The sequence below is a fragment of the Podarcis filfolensis genome (assembly GCF_964270895.1).
Source record: "Podarcis filfolensis genome assembly, chromosome: 7".
NCBI classification, from domain to species: Eukaryota; Metazoa; Chordata; class Lepidosauria; order Squamata; family Lacertidae; genus Podarcis; species Podarcis filfolensis.
In genome coordinates, this window is record NC_139603.1 from 6,043,434 (window position 1) to 6,063,658 (window position 20,225).

The 20,225-nt window shown below is 46.1% G+C and overlaps 1 pseudogene across 1 annotated transcript in view; it reads left to right on the forward strand.

Annotated features, from left to right (window-relative positions):
- The first annotated feature begins 130 nt into the window (after nucleotides 1–130).
- LOC310767601 (polyamine-modulated factor 1-like) overlaps nucleotides 131–20,225 on the forward strand; it is a 161,024-nt pseudogene continuing 140,929 nt past the window's right edge. Inside the window, exon 1 of the transcript XR_014552302.1 lies at nucleotides 131–790. The product of XR_014552302.1 is annotated as a polyamine-modulated factor 1-like (transcript). The remainder of the gene's footprint in view (nucleotides 791–20,225) is intronic.

Here is a 20,225-nt window from a genome sequence, read left to right on the forward strand (position 1 = left end):
GTTGAGGCTAGTCCGCTAGATGCACTGGGACATGACTCTGGTAAGCAGAATTGCAAGCAAACAATTAACTTCTCCCATATATATATTCAAAGGCAGACTCGGAGGCATTTGGATTTGTGGCGGGCCCAAAATGGCAACTGAGGTGACTGAGGGGGTGGGACTGAGGTGGCTGACGGGGAGAAGGAGGTCGCCGACGCTGCTGCTGTTGCTGCTGCTGAGCCACTGACCAACCCCAGCCGGGAGCAATTCCTGGACTACATTGTCAACGTTTCCTTGCAGAAGATTGTGGAAGCAGGCAGCTACCATAGGTTTGCGAAGTGTTACAGTCGTCTTTACAAAGTGCAACTTGAACTCACCAAGTGTGTTTACAATCAGTTTATCTCCCACCTGCAAACCTCCTTTCGGGAGGAGATCCAGCATTTGAAGGAAGAGGGGAATCTCAGTGTGCTCTTTAAATCACTAGATGAACTTGCGGAAGCAGCAAAGAAAAGGGGTACACCAGTGGAATCCCAGAGGAAGACGTCCACAGTGCTGTTGTACCGGACCTTCTGAAGCAGTGCAGATTCCTACAAAAAGGCCATAAAAGAAAAGGAAGAGGCGAACTCGCGGTTGGCTGAAGCAGTGCTGGCTGGTCAGAAGAGAATTGCAGACCTGCAGGAGATCAGAAAGAGCAAGGAAGAGTGGCAGGCAGTTGCTCAAGAAGGTCAGCAGATCGTGAGCAGCCTTGGTGAGCTTTAGCAAAGAAGCAAGGCCTTGCTGGCTCCTCACAAATGGAGCCCCAACTGAAAAGGTGCTTTGGAAGGCTAGGATCCCAGCCCAGGACTTGTAAAAGCTCTGAGGTGGGATTCCCCGAAGAACTAACGGGCCACAAGTCTACTGCAGTCTACTCACTGGTTTTCAATTCTTGCAGAGTTGCTTTCACAATCCTGCCGCTGGGCTATTAAAAAAAGTCTTTGCTGGACTATATGACCACACCCTGGACTGTGCAAGCCGGTGGGGGGGTGTTCTTTTTGCAGCTGCTTGAACTTTCCTTTTCCCTTGGTCAAGGTGCATTTGAGCCCTTGAAATCCTCATCAGGAAACTGAGGCAGAGGTCACTTCCCACTGCAATTTTCTCCCACATTTTATTGCTTCTCAGTCATTCTCTTCTTTCTGCAAGTTGCTTCCCTGCTTCTGTTCCTACTTAACACTTCTCAAAAACTCCATCTACGTCTTGTCTACCATGAAGCTCAGCCACTGGTGAGTCAATTGTAAGGTTGCCACAAAACAGCCCATGTTCACAGCAGAATCATTGGGGTGTTTGGGGGGTGACCTACGCATCAGCACCTCCCCGTTCTTAGTTTGAAGGAAGCAAACATTTGTTACTGATGTATAAAGCAAGTACAGTGGTACCTCGGGTTAAGTACTTAATTCATTCCGGAGGTCTGTTCTTAACCTGAAACTGTTCTTAACCTGAAGCATCACTTTAGCTAATGGGGCCTCCTGCTGCTGTCATGCCGCCGCTGCATGATTTCTGTTCTCATCCTGAAGCAAAGTTCTTAACCTGAAGCACTATTTCTGGGTTAGCGGAGTCTGTAACCTGAAGAGTATGTAACCTGAGGTACCACTGTACAACCAAGCCTCTCCTCTGAAATAGTGTGTGTGTGTGTGTGTGTGTGTGTGTGTGTGTGTGTGTGTGTGTAACTTTTGAAGCAGATTAGAACTGCATTAAAATATTGCTACCAAAAAAAAAAAACAAACCACACTCCCTCCTGTTCTCTGTAGACTTGTATCTTTCTGTTTGAGCTTAGAAACACTCCTGGAAATATTTGTGTCAGACTTCCATTCTCTGACCAATCAGTTCTCTGCACCACTCAGCCAATCCCAACTTCAAAGTATGGCTGCATACATGCAATACTGTTGCACACCACCCCAATCTCTGAGCAGTGTGAGTCTAGGGGTTCCGGGCTCTTTGCCCAGGATTCAGTTTCCTTGGAATGTGGGAGAGAGCGGAGACTGTAGCATCTTTATATGTATGGTTTATTTCCAGAGATATACAACCTGAGCCTATGATGGTGTGATCCATAGCATTAACACCGCAGAAGGTATTGCTTCTCCCATAGGCACAGTCTTGGATTTCAGCTGAAATCAAGCACAGCTCTGACTCCTAGCTCCTACCTGCTTCTTGCCCAGTTCTCACAACTCTACTGCCTTTGTCTTTCTTTCTTTCTTTCTTTCTTTCTTTCTTTCTTTCTTTCTTTCTTTCTGCCTTTCTGTCTTTCTGTCTTTCTGTCTTTCTGTCTTTCTGTCTTTCTTGTCTTTCTTTCTTGTCAGACTAATGACCATACTTAGGCGGTAACTACAGGCATTCTCTTAGAAAGGAATTTGTCCAGCCAGTTCAACAATGGGATCTTCCCAATGGATTGCTGGATCCAGGTCTCCAGGAATTGTAAGAGATGCAGACACTATACAGCCTAACATTCCCCCTCTCCAACTCACAGCAATACATTTAAAGCATGTAAGTTCCTCCCAAGAATTCTGGGAAATAATTTGCTAAGGACAGTGGGAACTGTGAGGATTAAACTACAGTTCCCAAGACTTGGGGGGGGGGAGAGTCATATGTTTTAAGCGTTATGTATGATGTGCAGTCTATACTGCTGTGGCCAGAGGTCCCTCCCATCCATCTCCAGGCAGGAAAACAGTGAAAAATGCATTTTACTAGAACTGCAGACTCCTAGCACGTTTGCAGGTTCCCGTCCCTTCCCCCTGATGAGAATGCAGCAAACCAGGATACAGGAATTAGCACACAGTCACAGATGGACATCAATTTTTTATCTGCCCTGAATTGTCCGACATTCAGCTTCCTTGGATGTCCACGAGTTCCAGTGCTGTGAGAGGGAGAAAAAACCTTTCTCTATCCACTCTCTCCAGTCAATGCCTAATTTTAGAAACATCTGTCCTGTTGCCTCTTGCGCACTTTCCCCTAAAAGTCCCAAATGTTGCAGCCTTTCTTCATAGGGCACTTGCTCCATCACCTTGATCATGTGAGGCGCCCTTTTCTGCAGCTTTTCCAACTCTACAAAATCCTTTTTGGGGTGAGGCTACCAGTACCAGTGAGACACGGGTGGCACTGTGGGTTAAACCACAGAGCCTGGGTCTTGCCGATCAGAAGGTCAGCGGTTCAAATCCCCGCAACGGGGTGAGCTCCTGTTGTTCGGTCGCTGCTCCTGCCAACCTAGCAGTTCAAAAGCACGTCAAAGTGCAAGTAGATAAATAGGTGCCGCTATGGCCGGAAGGTAAACGGCGTTTCTGTGCCCCGCCCTTGTTCGCCAGAGGCGGCTTAGTCATGCTGGCCACATGACACAGAAGCTGTATGCTGGCTCCCTCGGCCAATAAAGTGAGATGAGCACCGCAACCCCAGAGTCAGTCACGACTGGACCTAATGGTCAGGGGTCCCTTTACCTTTTTACCAGTACATAGTATTCCAAATGTGGTGGCACCATAGATTTGTATAATGGCATATGATATTGGCAGTTTTATTGTCCATTCCTTTCCCAATGATCCCCAGCATGGAATATGACTTTTTCATGGCCACCGCACACTGGGGGTTGACATCGTCATCAAGCTATCTATTGTGATCGCAAGGTCTCACATATGTGAAATTAACAGTTTCTGCAACCCAACACTTTACTTTTTTTTTTTTTTAACATTGAATTGGATTTGTCATTCTAACACCCATTCCCTCTGTTTTGAGAGGCTCTTTTAGAATTCTTCACAATCTGGTTTTAACAACTATGAACAATTTAGCTTCGTCAGTGAACTTGGCCACCTCACTGCTCACTCCTAACTCGATATCGTTTATGACAGGAGACAGGCGAGGAGGAAAGAGGTAAAAGAGAAACAGCTCTGTCACAATGTGGTTTTGGACGCATCACTCGTGACCCCCAAACTGGACACAGCCCATTTGCCAAACGAATTAGGACAATCCTAATTTTTGCACTCGTGGGTAAGGCAGGCATCAGAAACAGAAAGCTTGGGCAAGGGGGTAATTTCCTCCCTGGATGAGACATAATCCCCCAATTCACAGGTTTAGTTTTAAAAAAACCACACTAATGTTTGTAGAACCTGAGTTATATGAGGCAAAACATACAGGCACATTTCTCACCCTTTTTTTGTTGGAAAAACTAGCTTGCTCCCACCTTACAATGTTTTCAGCCAATGAATGAAGTCAAAGCAATGACTGACATTTAGGAAAGCAGATCATCTGTATAAATCTTTTGCCTTAAGGAAAGCAGATCATCCAGCCAATTAGACAACTAGGTATAATTGTCTAGAGAAGGAACTTCCTGGTTCATTTTTTAGCGTTTTCTGCTGGTCTTCCCTCGTGGAGGAGTGATTGCTGGCACATAACTCAGGTATGCAGGATTTTAGTGTAACTGTTTGGAAAGTAGTGAGTTGACTCAAAAACAAAAGGTAGAAGCTAAGACAGGAGTTCATTATCTTTCCAGCTTAGGATTTATTTCATGCAAAGACATTTTTAAAATTACTCTGCTAATGCCAGTGCAGATAAAATCCATCATTATGCTCATACTGCAGGGCTGGAACTGAGAGAGTATGGGTTCCATTAGCTGTGCAAAAGTAATCCAGCATCGTTAAACCCATTTTTCTGGGGGGAGGTGGGTTAGAGTGTGTGTGTGTGTGTGTGTGTGTGTGTGTGTGTGTGGTGAACATTAAGAAAAAATATCATGTCAGTGATCAGCATAAAAAACAATAAAATTGCAACCACAAAACAAAAAACACATCACAAACCAGTAGTTTAGATAAATACATCAACATAGCTGGAAAATGCTCCAGGAAAATCCTGGGTGAGCAGGGCAGCTTTACACAGGCTTCTGAATGCTGATACTGTAGGCACCTGCCAGGTGATCATTGGAACCACATCGCAAAGGGCAGGTGATGTCAGGGCCATCTTAAGCATATCCAGTGCCGTGGTGCAAAGCTCCCTCCAGCAGCCGCCCCCCCCCACCGTTTCCCAGAGTTTATAGGGAGGACGGCACTGCCAGCGTGGCTGGAGGAGTCGGGCAGCGGCTGGAGGGCGGCTCCTCCGGCGGGGAAGAGGCGGAGGCTGGACGTGGCATCTCCCAGCTCAGCTGGCCACTTCGTGCCGCACTGGCCATGGCAGATGGAGGCTCCGGGCGCAGAGCTGCTTCGGCGTGCCATGGTGGAGGCGGGCAAGGGCGGTGAGCTGATGCTGGGAGGCGCTGCATCCAGCCTCCGCCTCTTCCCTGGCGCCTTCCAGAACTTGGCGCCCCAGTGCCCCGCGCCACTAGCCTCTATGGGTAAGACGGCCTTGGGTGCTGCCACACTTAATTGACATAAGAAGAACCCCAGGAGCATAGGGACTGCTCAGGCTGTCTCTGCCAAGAATTCAAGTGTCCAGGCTGATCCAGAGGCTCTAAAAGGTGTTTCTCTTATATTTTTCACTTCTAGCCCCCACATGCCTCCCAAATTATTTTTACCCATCTCCTATAATTTCTCCTCCCTTTCTCCTTGTTCACCTCATTCAATCTTCCCAAATTGCCAGTTTCTTTCACCCTTCCTCCCCGGTCCTTTTACATTCACTTTCCCCTCCTATTTCAGCTCCTGTCTCCTACTCCCCGTTTGTTTGCTTCAATAATAATAATAGTTCACAATTTCCTCACTTCCTAATCTCCCTCAACGTTTCCTCTGGCCCTTTCCCCTCCCTCTCCACCCAAACCTCCGTCTCCTGATCCCCTTTACTCCACATGCCTGGAGTTGCTGGTGCCTACACTTGTTCAACCAAAAGGATATGGGCAGGCTGGAAAGTGAAGAGGCCCTGGGTAGGTTGTGGCACTGAGACCCACCTGAAAGTGGCCCAGTGGTGGGTCCTAGCAGACTGTTTGAGGAAAAACTGCTCTAGTTTCAATCCTGGTTATGTTTAGTCTAAAAATGGATCTTAGCTAGTAAGCTGGGAAAGAGCTACTGTCCTGGGGTAGCTGGTCTGAGCAGATGGCAGTCGGCTGAGTTGACCTACAGCCTGACACTGTATAAGGAGAGTACATAGGAAGGAGATGGAATTGTGAGCAGAGATGCAATCGTGTCTCACTGTAAAGCAGTGATATAGCACATCTTTGTCGTGAGAAGCTCTCTATCATGCATCCCTGGCAAGCTCGACAAAGTGGCAGAGGTGGTGTTGTGGAGGAGGGAGCAGTCAACAGACTTTTATTTTAAAAATTTAAAGGAATGTTCAGTAGCTGGAAATGCAAGAATCTGCATTTGGTGAGGTTTATTAGAAGCTTCACGATAGAGAGGTGCTCCCTTTGTGCTGCCATAGCAGCCATTCCAAAGCTCTTTGAGGTGGCTACACATTTGCACATCAAAAGGAGGAGCTGAAAACATTTTGCAGGGGAAAGCTACTGTCTCTGTACTGTGCTCCCTTCCCAAGTGATCATCCTTGCTCTTAACGATATGGTCAGATGGCAGGCATCTGCCGGCACTTAACTTGATGGGACCATATTGTCTGGTGGATCACATGGGCTATCTCCATGCTGCCGTTGTCATCACTGTCCTCAAGAGGTGCAACACTGATCAGAGGGGCAAACCCCCATGATAATCCCAAAGAAAGACTCCTGGATACAGCTGTTACCATGGCAACATGGTTCTCCACCAAGCTAATGCATTTTTTCATTGACTTCAGCGCTCCACTGATATTTGAGAATCTGGTCTTTGTCCTTCAACACTGCCATAATCTGGCTACCTGGCAGGTATTTCTGCTGGAGGTGTGTTGTTCAGTGACCAGAAAGACCATGACATCAAAGACGTTCAGCGCAGCCATACTGCCATACTGTGTGACATAGCACTGCCATGACATGCTTTCTGCCATGCACCTATAAAAGAGAGGCATTGTTTAAGCAAGCTCATGCAGCAGTCGCCTCACAACAGCAAATGTGTTGGTTTTCATAGTGGGTGAAATCTTGATCAATGCTGCTTTGTGGGTGAATGGGGCACAACTTTCTGTAGGGAGAGTGATTTGGCCCCCTGCCATTCCAGCTATAAGCTCTTTGCAGCACAGCTTCTGTGCCTTCTTTTCTCTCTAAAAAACCTAGCATACACTTCAGGGTGCTACAAAATGAAAAACCATAATAATAAAAGCAAGAGGGAAACTCTCCAGGCACGTGGATTGCTAGATGCCTGTTTATGAGCCACCGGAACCAGAGGAGGGCCATCGCTTGCTCTTCTCTGCTTTTAAATACAGTCCCCACTTAAAACCAGCTTTTGTTCCAAGCTTTGCTAGGGAATGCAGGCTTAGGCAAGGTTCAGGTAAGATGGAAAATCTGACAGGTATAGTTCTGTGTGACATTGACAGAAATGTATCGCGGGAGTCACTGTAGGAGGACATCGATGGCCTGGCCAGGTTTGCTTGTTTTAATTTCCAGCATGGGTAGTCATCTTAGCTAGAAAAACAACAAATGTAGCATCTGAACCATACACTTAAAGAACTTTGTGGACCAGAGTTCATAAGAAATGTGCTGGTCTGTAAGGTGCCATAGCTCTCTGTGCTGTCTCTGTTTCAGTTATCTGTCTCATTAATTAACCGGTCAGTATCCCTTTGACTTGAAGGCTCGGGTGTTTGAGCACACTGCCAGAATCAGGAGCCACTAGACCCCTACCTCACTTTCTACGGGATTCATTTTATCATTATTAACATCTCTGCCCACAGCTATGTTGGACTTCAGTAATTTGTTGGATGTTGTCATAGTAACAACAGCAGTTTCCTATTGCATGTTGGATTCTGGCTCAGCATGTATTTCTGCATTTCCCCCAAAAAGGCATGCTGTGGAATCTGTCTCCTATACAATCTTGCTTTCTCCTAGCCTCTGTTAGAGATACTCTGTCATATATTAATTATATGTGTACAGGTTAGATGCATTGTGTGGGTATCAACTGACACCTGAAAGGCCTACGTTTATATCAGGGCATTAGCTATCTTGCTTTCTTGCTTCCAGCATTTGGGTGTTGCCTTCATGCTTTGCTGGTGAACTTCCTGAATGGTCACTGTTGGAAGCAGAGTGAAGGTTTAGATGGAGACACCTTGGTTTAATCCTTGGCAGTGATGAGCTGAGGTTGGGGGCTCCTGGCACACCTCCCACATAACCCATTGTAAATTCAGAGAGATGTGCTTGGCAAAAACGGGCTCTGAAGGCATGCTAACCATGTTGCTTTAAGAATCCCTTTACCTGGTTCCAAGGACAATGATCTCCATTCTATGAGTTCCTTCCTGTTATATCCTAAGCATACCAGCAACTCCACATATCCTGTTGAACAGAAAGGGCAAGATCACCCCAGTTATATCGCCTGCTATTTGAAAAGGTGCTAATCGGAGACCTTCTGTTTAAATTCTAGATGATGGCGCAGTCAGAAATAATCCAAAGATCCATGTCTCCTGTATTAGGAGAAAGTTTGCATACAAATGCATATGTTAGCGAAAATACCAAACAAACTTGAATTATATTAGGGGAAATGGCTTGCAAAAATGTGTACATTAATCAAAACTGGTTTGAATCTGGCTGAAAATGTTTGGCTTTTTACCCTCTGAACTCGACACACTTTGCTGCTGCAGCTGCATGTTGACTGCCACAAGACTGCCGTAATTACAGTTTGCATCCTCTGCCTGCCTGCCTGCCTTTGGATTCAGTCCCTCAGTTCTGACCATGTAATTTTTGTGCTCTTTCAATGCTGTACCTCAGCTCTGAACCTAAAACATTTTGCTCCTCCTGCACAGTCTGCTTAGAAATGATTTAAAACTGTTTAGAAGCCTTTTTGGCAAGTATGCAGTATATAAATAAATATATCAACTTGGTTGGCTTTCGTCTGTCTTGAGAGACAACGGTGTGTGCCTCTGAGGGTGAAGTCAAACCGCCAAGGAATCACAGCACCTGCTGTGGCTGCAGAGACTGGTAACTCATAACTGCTCATAACTACGTTGTTTTTCTCCATTAGGAGTTCCCAAGTGACATCTCCAGGGCACAAACCTGGGCCGTATGTATGGAGGTCCTGGCCTGCCGAGACAAGACCCACCTCTCTCCCTCACTGATGTGGTCCAAAGGAAAGCAGGGCAGTAGTTTGGCACCAGCTTGCCTGCAGGAGTTTACGGAAGGAGGCATACAAGGCAACATCCAACCATCTTAGGGACTCCATTCTGGATTTGTATAGGGCTTGTTCCTTAGCCTTTTCTTCTCCCAAAGATATCTCGGAAGGCAGCAGAGGTTTAGCACCAGAGTTTCCCTTCTCCTAGGTCAACCTTCCCAGGTTGAGGAACCCCATTCGCCCCTCACTTCCCTTTACAGCATGTGCAGAAACTGCCTTCTTGATCGCTGGACCTGCTGCTGGTCTTGTCTGCTAGCCCATTGGACCCTGTCTTTGCATGCAGGAGAAGACCCTAACTCATGGAGGGTTTGAGACCCATCGGCTCCCCTCACCTTGTTTTAGCCAGCTAGTCAAAGCCATTTCCCAGAATGTGGCCACTGTTGCTTGCTGACAGCTAGTAGGAGCCACAGATGAGCACTGAGTGAAGGTTGGGGTGCAAATGTGGACAAAGTACCCTGGAAGGAACATGACATGTTGCCCACCAGAGGTACTACCCCTCCTCTAACACCCCACACACCCCAAATATATCAACAAGTAAGTAGTAATCCAGGGACTGACCTTGCCTGGCAAGGGTGTTTCAGTTCAATGTCCTGCTTGCCAGCCTTTGCCAAGGTGATGTGGTTGGGTCTGCTGGTTGCCATGGTGGACATGAAGGCATATAACAGTGGTCAGCAAACTTTTTCAGCAGGGGGCCGGTCCACTGTCCCTCAGACCTTGTGGGGGGCCGGAATATATTTTGAAGGGGGGGGAGAACGAATTCTTATGCCCCACAAATAACCCAGAGATGCATTTTAAATAAAAGCACACATTCTACTCATGTAAAAACACGCTGATTCCCAGACCATCCGTGGGCTGGATTTATAAGGCAATTGGGCCGCACGCGGCCCCCGGGCCTTAGGTTGCCTACCCCTGGCATATAAGCATCTGACATTCACACTTTGATCCACTGGAAAGCGAACACTTTCTCCTCACTTCTCCTCACTCAGAAGGAAATACAGTGGTACTTCGGGTTAAGTACTGAATTCGTTCCGGAGGTCCGTACTTAACTTGAAACTGTTCTTAACCTGAAGCACCACTTTAGCTAATGGGGCCTCCTGCTGCTGCCGCGCCGCCGGAGCCCGATTTCTGTTCTTATCCTGAAGCAAAGTTCTTAACCTGAAGCACTATTTCTGGGTTAGCGGAGTGTGTAACCTGAAGCGTACGTAACCTGAAACATATGTAACCCGAGGTACCACTGTACCACACCTCAACCCTGCAACATTGTCCTCTATGGAAATGCTGGCAGGCCGATAATTTTTAACACCAATAGCCATTTTATAGCTGTCTATAATGTGCTGAAATAGACTCCCCTGCTCTTTGCAGGACAGGAGGCTGAGATTATTTTGTAATTGCAGTAGGCAGGGCAGTGCTGCTATGGATGGCTCCTTAGTGCACATCTGTGTGTTTGTGTTTAGACTGGTTTGCCTGTTCATGGCTTTGATCCCTAGGCAAATGCAGCCATCCCAAATGCAAAGTACCCAGCCTCTGAAGCCTCATTAGCATGGGCTCTTCTGGCAACCAATCAAAGTGCAGGAATGGCCAACTGAGGCTACCCATACGATGATTATGTAAAATTACTGCCAGTCCAGCTCTTAAGTCAGTCAGAGTGCAGGTGGGGAAGTATGCAATTGGGAAATGAATATGCCATTACGGAGCCACAGCTACCCTCCTTGCATCCTGTAATTCCGTTTAACTAACAGGCTGTGGCTTTGTAAAGACATTTGATTATGGTGCTTAACCCTGCAGCCAGCAAAGTGAAACACCTACATGTTTAAATAACTTGAATAAACTCACAGTCAGTGGGGATTACTCACTCCAGTAAAGTTGCTGCCACTTGTGATGTGTACAGTGCAAAGATGTACGGCTGGGGGGGCGGGAATCCTCTCCCGGTTCCAGCATTCCCTTTAACACCCACCCGGGAAGAGACTGCACTTCCAGGGCCCAGTAATCAGAGTGTCTGTTCTGCTTCCCTCCAGAGGCAAATTAGAGGGCTCTCTGTGCAACTCAGGGCATCTTCTCCCAGGGACAGAACATTTCTGAGCAGCCATTCTGTGTTTATCAGCAGGGGAAAGCTTTTGCCTTTTGAAAATGGCTCTTTCTTCTGCAGTTTAATCATCACAGCTTTTATTTCTTTTGTTTACTCAGCTAAGAATGAAAATACACAGTCGCCTCCTATGGTGCCATTAAAATGTAGATGGGAAGAAGAACTTGATATTTCTTTTAGCGACAAACAATGGGCAAAAGGGTCTCTGAGAAATTACACCCATTCTTTAAGTAGCAGCATTTGGAGGGATGCGGCATAAATAGCTCAACTGGAGAGTTTCACTTGTATAAGAATTAGATAATGCAAAAAACAAAAAGATGATACTAACTGGAGCACTTGCTTTGCCTTCTCCAGGCAGAGGCCTGGAAAGCCTGGCGTCGTGAACAGCTAAGAGTGAGCTATTGGTTGGTTGGTTGGTTGGTTTGACTTGTTACCTGCCCTTCACTGTGAGGTCCCAGGTCGAATTACAACAAATAGAACATACAATTTTAAAACACATAAACCCATTCCAGAATGGAACAGAGCAATATAAATTCCATAAAGGAGGCAGTTCACACATATGAAACTCCGTATCTTAACTATCAAAGGCCAAGATGAGTCTTCAGCACATGATGAAAATCGCAGGATGAGAGAAGCAGATGCCAGAGGGAGGGAGAGAGAGATAGAGAGAGACAGAGAGCCCTTTGTGCGGCTGCCATTCCCTGGACTTCTGAGGGTAGCAGAACTTCCAAGAATGATCCCTTCTGTGGATCTTCACACCCGATTAGGTCAGTAATTTAGCCCTCCTAAATTTCCATATCAAAGGGCCAGGGTCCCCCAAACTTCTTTGCACACCAGGGGGCGTCCACATGTACATCATCACACCCCACAGTGTGCCTGTGTGACATCAGCATGCCACGGGGTGCACTGACGTCATGCACACATGCTGAGCACATGGCGTGCTGAGCACATGGAGCACTGGTGTCATGTGGCCCTGGGACCCCCTGCGGGCAAGGGGGAGCAAATGATGGGGACAATCTTTAGGATATTTGGGGCTTCAGATAATTTAGGGCAGGCTTCCTCAACCTTGGCCCTCCAGATGTTTTTGGTCTACAACTCCCATGATCCCTAGCTAGCAGGACCAGTGGTCAGGGATGATGGGAATTGTAGTCTCAAAACATCTGGAGGGCCGAGGTTGAGAAAGCCTGATTTAGGGCTTTAAATGCTAATGTAAGCACCTTGAATTGAGCCCAGAAATGAAGTGACGCTTCCCTCCCTCCTGGGACAGTCTCTCGCCGACAAGTGTGCAAGTTCATAAAGTCTCAGTAGCAAGAGGCACTTCATCCATCTGTTTCTTCTTAGACCATACCACTAGGCTGCAAGCAAGGGGTGTGCATTCAAATGCTCTTTCATCAGAAGAGTCCTGCTGGATCAGACAAACAGTCCATCTAGTTCAGCATCATATTTCCAATATCAGCCAGAGAAATGTCTCTGGAAACCCACAAATGAGGCACTGAAAGCAAGGCTCCTGCCCTGCCAGCTGTTCGCAATTTGTATTCAGAGGTAAGTGCCTTTGAACATGGAGGTTCCATTTAGCTGTCATGGCTTATAGCCACACCTGCCCTCCATGAATTTGGGCATTTCCCTTTGGAAGTCTTCTAAGCCTGTGGTCATCACATTTTGTGGCAGCAAATCTCAGATATATATATATAGATATATAGATATATAGATATAATCCTTGCCTGTGGAAAAGTAGCTTTTCAAAAAGAAGGCTTAAGCCTAGCCTTTCCCCCAACTTGCTATTTTGTTCACATATGGATTGTTTTGCAGGGGTAACGTTTTCAAATAAACAGCCCCACACCTGCAGTCAAAGTAATAAAACTCAGGCAGAGCTTTACTACTTGATTCTGCTGATTGTATAACGTGGCTCTAGGGTCAAACTACACATAATGCTAAATGAATCCTATAATTGGGCTTCTCTGTTTCTCTGTCTCTCTCTCTTAAGTCAGCGTGGCTGTGAGGGCAGGGGTGACCTGGAACAGGACTGGGGAGGGAGAGTTTAAGCTTCCTCCATTGCACCATTTTCCTGCTGAAAATCCACCCTGGAGCCACTTGGGGAAGATTTCAGCGGAAAAATCAGGCAGGGTTTACAGTCTACTATCCCCTGTAGCTGCTGTGAGTTGAAAAAGAGAGAAAGAGAAATAAACAAAGAATTCTGTTTCTGGGATCCAAAATCATATTTAGGGTGCAATCCTAAATGTACAATAGGGGGGAAAGTAGTGGAGCTTATTCCTGAATAAACATGCTTCTGTTAATGTCACATGTAGTTTGACCTTTTGTCTCAAGGCAAGAAACTGGGTGAGTTAATCCAGTGGAAATGCATTTTTTTCAATTTGATATTCCACCATAATCTACCATCCCAAACAATTATCAAGTTCTCCTTTTTGTCACAGTGCCATTGTCCAAATCTTAATAGACAGTTCTCAAAATCACAAAGGGATTCCGCTTTCTTGCACTTCCAGCATACAGATTACTACTTCTAATACTACTACTACTACGACGACGACGACAACGACTACGATATTTATTTATATCCTGCCTTTTTCTCTGATAGGGCCTCTGGGTAGCTTACAGATAAAATAAGAACAGCTAAAAACATAGCAAAAAAAATCATTAAAAACAATTATTGCTAGAATTAAAATTATTAATATACAACATCTATTAAAAACATACAGATAATCACAACAAAGGCAGCATGGCACCTGCCTCCTCATTTAAAGCAGCCAGTTCCCAAAAGCCTGTTGGAAGAAGAAGGCCCTCACCTGCCAGCGGAAGGACAGCAAGGAGGGAGCCAGTCTGGCTTATCCAGGGAGAGAGTCGCAAAGTTGCCTGGGAGCAGACACTGAAAAGGCCCTCTCCCATGTCTCTGCAAAGCATTCCTGTGAGGGCCCAGAGGCTGAGAGAAGGACTTCCCCCCAAGATCTCAGAGCCTGTGCAGGTTCATATGAGGAAATACAGTCTTTCAGCTAACTTGTACCTAAGCCGTGTTTGGCTTTATAAGTTATCAGCAGCACTTTGAGTTGTGCCCATAAACAGCCCGTGGAGCTGTTGTAGCAAGGGCGTTTTATGAATGAGACAATCAAAGTGAGTTTAGTCCAGCTTTTTCTGTTGGGTGACTTTTTGAGAATCTCGCATTCTGGCACCAATACGGCGATATACTGTACCAAACTATATCACATGATCACACCGTAGTTGTCCTACAGGTTCATCCGGTTCACAATCACAAGTGATCTCTTTGTACCTTTGAAGCACATCCTTTCCCTCAAACAATTCTGCTGTCCTCCTCCACCTGCTTGCTTTCATAAACATGAGTGGAGGTGGACAAAGAGATTTGCAGAATGACACACACACACACACACACACCCCTACCTGTTGCAGAATTGGTATATGTAGACTCCCCGGTTTGCGAGCTATTCACAGAGGCAAACATTACAGCAGTGTGGGTGGTGAATCATTAGTATTAAACCCTCTTCTTAACAAAGGGAACTAAATGATTATCAGTGTTGGGTTGAAAAGAAACAAACCCTTAGGGTGCTCCCACAGCTCCGTAAATTTAAATTCCTGTGGACAATACAACTTCCCACTTGGACTTAATGTTGACCTGCAGCTTGTGAATGCATAGTAAAGAATCGTATGCGCAGGGTCTTGCTTTGGAGGCATTGATGTGTGAATGCCTATCAATGAATCACATTGGTCGCCATGGTCTCCAACTGCTCCAAAAATGCTGGAACCGTAATGAAAACCCATGAGGCTTCTCACTGTGTCACACAGAGCCCCGAATTCCCATCTTTGCTGAGTACGCTCACTGGAAATGGCTTCATATTGAAGGAAACAGGGGGAAAGAGAGAGTTGCCAAGTGAGCTAGCCTTCTCCTCCCAGCTAAAACACAAAATATTATGTAAAGAAGCTTAATAATGGTACATTGTTCACTGTGGAACTACCCCATAGATGATGGCTTCATTTTATGTTTTATGTTGTTTCAGCTTAAGCCTTCTGCTACATTATATTCAGGGGCATACAAGGGGGGTGGGGGGTGGGCGACCCCGGGTGCCACCCAGGGGGGCAACAAGATGGCCTGCTGCCTCCCCCCAGCTGTAGAGTGGCTGAGGGCGCGTGTGCAGTCAGTATGGGCGCCGCTCGCATGTGGTGTCCATATAGTTGTCTGTATGGGCTACCACGCATGCACAGTCCATACGGGATGCTGCGCATGCACAGTCCGTACGGACATCATGCATGCACCGCCACGCTGTTCGCCTTGCCCCTCGGCGTCTTGCCCCAGGTGCCAGAGAGGGTTCCTCTGCCACTGATTATATTTTCTGCTTTAAATGTTTTGTGATTATTGTGTACCGTACTATGTTTTTGTAGTTTTTTTTAAAGAAAAATTAAGCTGCTTTCTGTGCAAAATAAATAATACCCACATTTAAAATAAATACCTGGTTTGGATTACTTATAATTGAGCAAGTAGCATTGCTTGCTGTAGCCAATGCTCCTTCTGCACCGAGACTAAATGCCTTTGAGGCATCCATGGGCCCATCTCAGAACCAGACCCCACCCTTCCTTCTGTAGGTGGCATCAAATGCTTCCTCCATCTCCTGTTCCTGCTTCAAAAGCATATCAGCTGTTGCCTCTTTACTGCTTATGTTAGGCTCCTTAATGGTAGACTCCTTTGGGAGGAAGGGTGGGACAGAGATTTAAGAACAGGAATCTTAGTGCTCACATTGCTTGTTCACATTCATCTGGTCTGGAATGTTCTCCTTCAGAACCTGTCCCTGCTTTTTGCAATCTCCATCGCCCAATTAAATAATCTAAAAAAAAAAATAGCAGTGCTTTGGAGTCGTCTGGTTTTAGCTGGGCCTTCTCAGACTTATTTCCGAAGATTCTTCATTGTGTGAGGCTCAGTGTTTATCTCCTGGTGTTTCCCCTGTTGATTCCTCGTACTTCATCTATCCCTCTCAATCCTGCTGAGGTGGTTTTTCCCCCCATAGCAAACTCAAGACTGAACTGCCATGGGTGGCTCACCTTAATTCTGACTCAATGGGATTCAAATGCAGTGGAACCTTGGTTGTCAAACATAATCCGTTCCAGAAGACCGTTCAACTTCCGAAACGTTCGACAACCGAGGCGCAATGGGCAGTCAGCAATTTCAATGGAGAAAATAGATAAACGCGCCTCAGAAGCCATTTGACTTCCGAGGCGTGTTCAAAAATGGAAGCAATTACTTCCGGGCTTTCGGCGTTTGAAAACCAGAACATTTGGCTTCTGAGATGCTCGAAAACCGAGGTTCCACTGTGCTACGTATGAGACTGAGAAAGAAATGATATTGGGCTGGTCCCTCTATGTCAGGATGCTGTCAGCACTTCCTGGCTGGTTTCCCATGAAAGTATAAAGATAAGGGAAAGTTTCTTACCCTCCTTTTTTATTTCAATCTTTACAGAGAGAGGCTATGGAACCCAGCCTCTTGGATAATGGTATTGTCCTGAGTGAATCTCCTCCACCACCCCATCTCTCCCACTACCTCATTCATCATTCTCATCATGTCCTCTACAGGTGCTGCCAAGTGCCCTCTGTCTTTGAGCTCTTTGCTCTCCTACTTTTGAGGCTCGCCGGGTTCTGGGAGATGGGGGGTCTGGAATGCTTTCTAATGACAACGTGTCAGCTGGGTGTTGTTCTGGCTTTCCCATGGTTTCCCAGCTTTCCCCCTCATCTGCCTCTGAGCTGCTACCACCCTCAAACCGCTGTTGTAAATCTATACGGTCTTCCTCTTCCTCCTCCCTGGAAGGGTCTGGATGGGGAGGAAGTCTCCACCATTCCTCCTCTGCCCAGTCCCCGGCCTTCTAAAGCTCAAAGGTGAAGTTTGGGTGCATCCCATTCCTTGCGGACCCAGAGGAGTCTTGTTAACAAGAAGTGGTGTCCCAATACACGGTCACAAATGAGATGGCATCTATCTGCTCTTGGAATCCTGATCTCCAACCCCCAGACCCTTCTGTGTGGAATTACTTCCCAGTGGAAACCCTCAGCCTTACATTTTGTTTTCTAATGTAAGGTTACCAGACGTCCCCGTTTCCCGGGGACAGTTCCCCAATTTACAAATCAGTCCCCTGACAAAATCCAGTGAATTTGACTGAAGTTGAAAAGTGTCCCCGGATTCATTGGAAAACATCTGGTAACCTTATGGGATGAGGTTTTAAATAAGGTTTTGAAGGACTGTGCCAGTGATGACATTTACCCGTGCTCCTTTGTCCAACTTGCATTCCACTAGCATTCCATTTGTTTTTAAAGGAATTGTGCATTCATCTGGCCCCTGGTTTGTTCTTGGCTCCTGGTGGCTCTTTGTGCCGTTCCCCTCCAGGGCTGTCCTCTTCTGTGAAAATCTCCTCCTGCTGTATTTAGGATTCCTGGGGCTTCCACCTCCACAAACTATCAATTGAAATGCTCACAGTCCCCCACTTGCATTCTAGTCTCTATTGCAGCAGTCGCTTGTGCAGGCTGGATTGCCCTTTCTAGAGCCAGATCAGTTTTCCATAAGTCTTTTTTTTGTTTTTGTTTTTTTGCAATTAGCTGTCTCTAACTCCCAGCACTATCTGAGCTCAAAGCAACGGCTCTGTTAGGGTCCCAAAGTTGCATGCCTGACTCATCAGTTTAATGTCAGTAAGGAATTATTTTACTGATTCTCCTCCTTGCATAACAGATTCATAGTTCTTGGGCATGCAATACCTCTTAATTTCTTTAGAATGCTTGAAAAACTGTCCTGCTCCTCTGGCTTATTTGCATGACACGGAAAACTTCAGCTACCTCCTGCCTTGCTATATGCAAATATGTGGTTGGTTTTTGAGCGTCCTTTTCATTCATTCCTCTAGCTTGCATATAGATGGCAAAGCCTTCTTTAAACATTTTCCAAGATTCTGTTGCATTGTCACTCTCAACTCTCTTGAGGCCTTGATACATCTTTTTATCTCAGTTTTCTGCCCCTTACTTTCCATGCTGACCCCACTCCTACTACCATGTAACGTTACCTCTGTTTAATGATGAGCAGGTCAGAGAAATTGAACAAGAAATAGTTTTATTAAATGATTGTGTACAATAGGTCATATTTAGCTGCTCTGGCTTCTAGCCTTGCCTCCTACGTGGGCCTGACTTCCTAAACTTACATAAACAAGAGTTACTAGACTCACATGCCTTACGCCACATTAGCGTCAGCTCTCCTCTGAATACAAAACATCACTGGCCACAAATCAAGGTGTGCTAAAAAGGTAAAGATACCCCTGCCCGTACGGGCCAGTCGTGTCCGACTCTAGGGTTGTGTGCCCATCTCACTTAAGAGGCCGGGGGCCAGCGCTGTCCGGAGACACTTCCGGGTCACGTGGCCAGCGTGACGAAGCTGCTCTGGCGAGCCAGCACCAGTGCAGCGCACGGAAACGCCATTTACCTTCCCGCTATAAAGCGGTACCTATTTATCTACTTGCGCTTAGGCGTGCTTTCGAACTGCTAGGTGGGCAGAAGCTGGGACCAAAAGACGGGAGCTCACCCCGCCGCGGGGATTCGAACCGCTGACCATACGATCAGCAAGTCCTGGGCACTGAGGTTTTACCCACAGCGCCACCCGCATCCCCAAGGTGTGCTACACCTGTGCTATTACACCTTTCCATATTCCTGCTGTGTGTGTGTGTACATATGATATACACATGGAAAGTGAACAGATTTTCTAAACTTGAGAGCTCCCCATCATCTCTTTGAACCAGGTATACGTAACCTAAAGCTGAAACACATGATCAGCAGGTTTGTGTTCTATATTTGTTGCTGCACTATATATCTGTTTGGGATGCAGGTAGGCTGTGAAATGTTTAAATATTTTTTCACGGAAAATGCTTCCTTGCCCTTAGTGATGGGTATCCTCCTCCAAGTCTGATTCTTAATGAGCCTGATTAAAATTAATTCATTTGACAAGAGTTCAATGGGCGCTTGGATTTTAAATTGCTTTAAACTAGGACCATTAATAATCAAGACCATGTCATGCCCTCACCCAATTATGTCATCACTGTCATGTTAGGGCCCAGAGGGCTTCTCCCACCATCCAGCCATAACCCCGTTTCCATTTCCAAAGCATTTTTGGTAGCAGCAATGTAGAGGCCTTGCAGCAGGGCCTCTATTAGGTCTTAGATCCTGCCTTAAGCAGGCACAGGAGCACCCAGGAACACCAGGAATCATGGCTGCTGTGGATGGTAGGAGCAGAAATAAGAATCTGTTTGAGGCTGCCCTGCATGTGTCCTTGCCAATAGTGGCTGAATCCGGGGCTGGCTAAGGGAAGGGGCAGTTGCGGTTGAAGGGGCATCACACATGAGGGTCAATTTCATTCTAGAGAACTCTGACCCCAATTTGGAATGGGGTCATGGTGGTTAAACCCAGTGAATTCATTGTTTTGGTCCCCACAAAACCAAACTTGTGCATATGCATGCACAAAACTAACACATTGTGGATAAAGATTCTAGGCGAATCTTCACCATGATAAGCTAATTTTGCATGCACATTTGGCTTCAGTTTTAGAGGAGCTTTTACATATGATATCTCTACAGCCTGAATTCCATAACAAATAGATCACATGAACTGGCTGACCTTTGGTGACCTTTCTTGTAAAGTCAACAACAAATGTCAGATGTATTGAGCTTATTCATGCACTGGAGAGAGCCTATAGTCAACTAATGTGTCTACACCAAAGTTTTAGTGTTAGCTAAAGAAAATGATAATGTAAAGCAAATACAGACACATACAATCCACCCTTGCTTTTAAACACTCTTTATTCTATTTCTAAACATACCTAAGGGCCTCCGAGTCTCTTCACAGCCTTGGTATTACACCAAAAGGAGAGGTGTCGGCCTCTGAGGAAAACCATTCAGAGCTTTATAAAATTAAAACCAACATCTTAAATCACACCAGGAAACTAATTAGGAAGCAATGCAGGT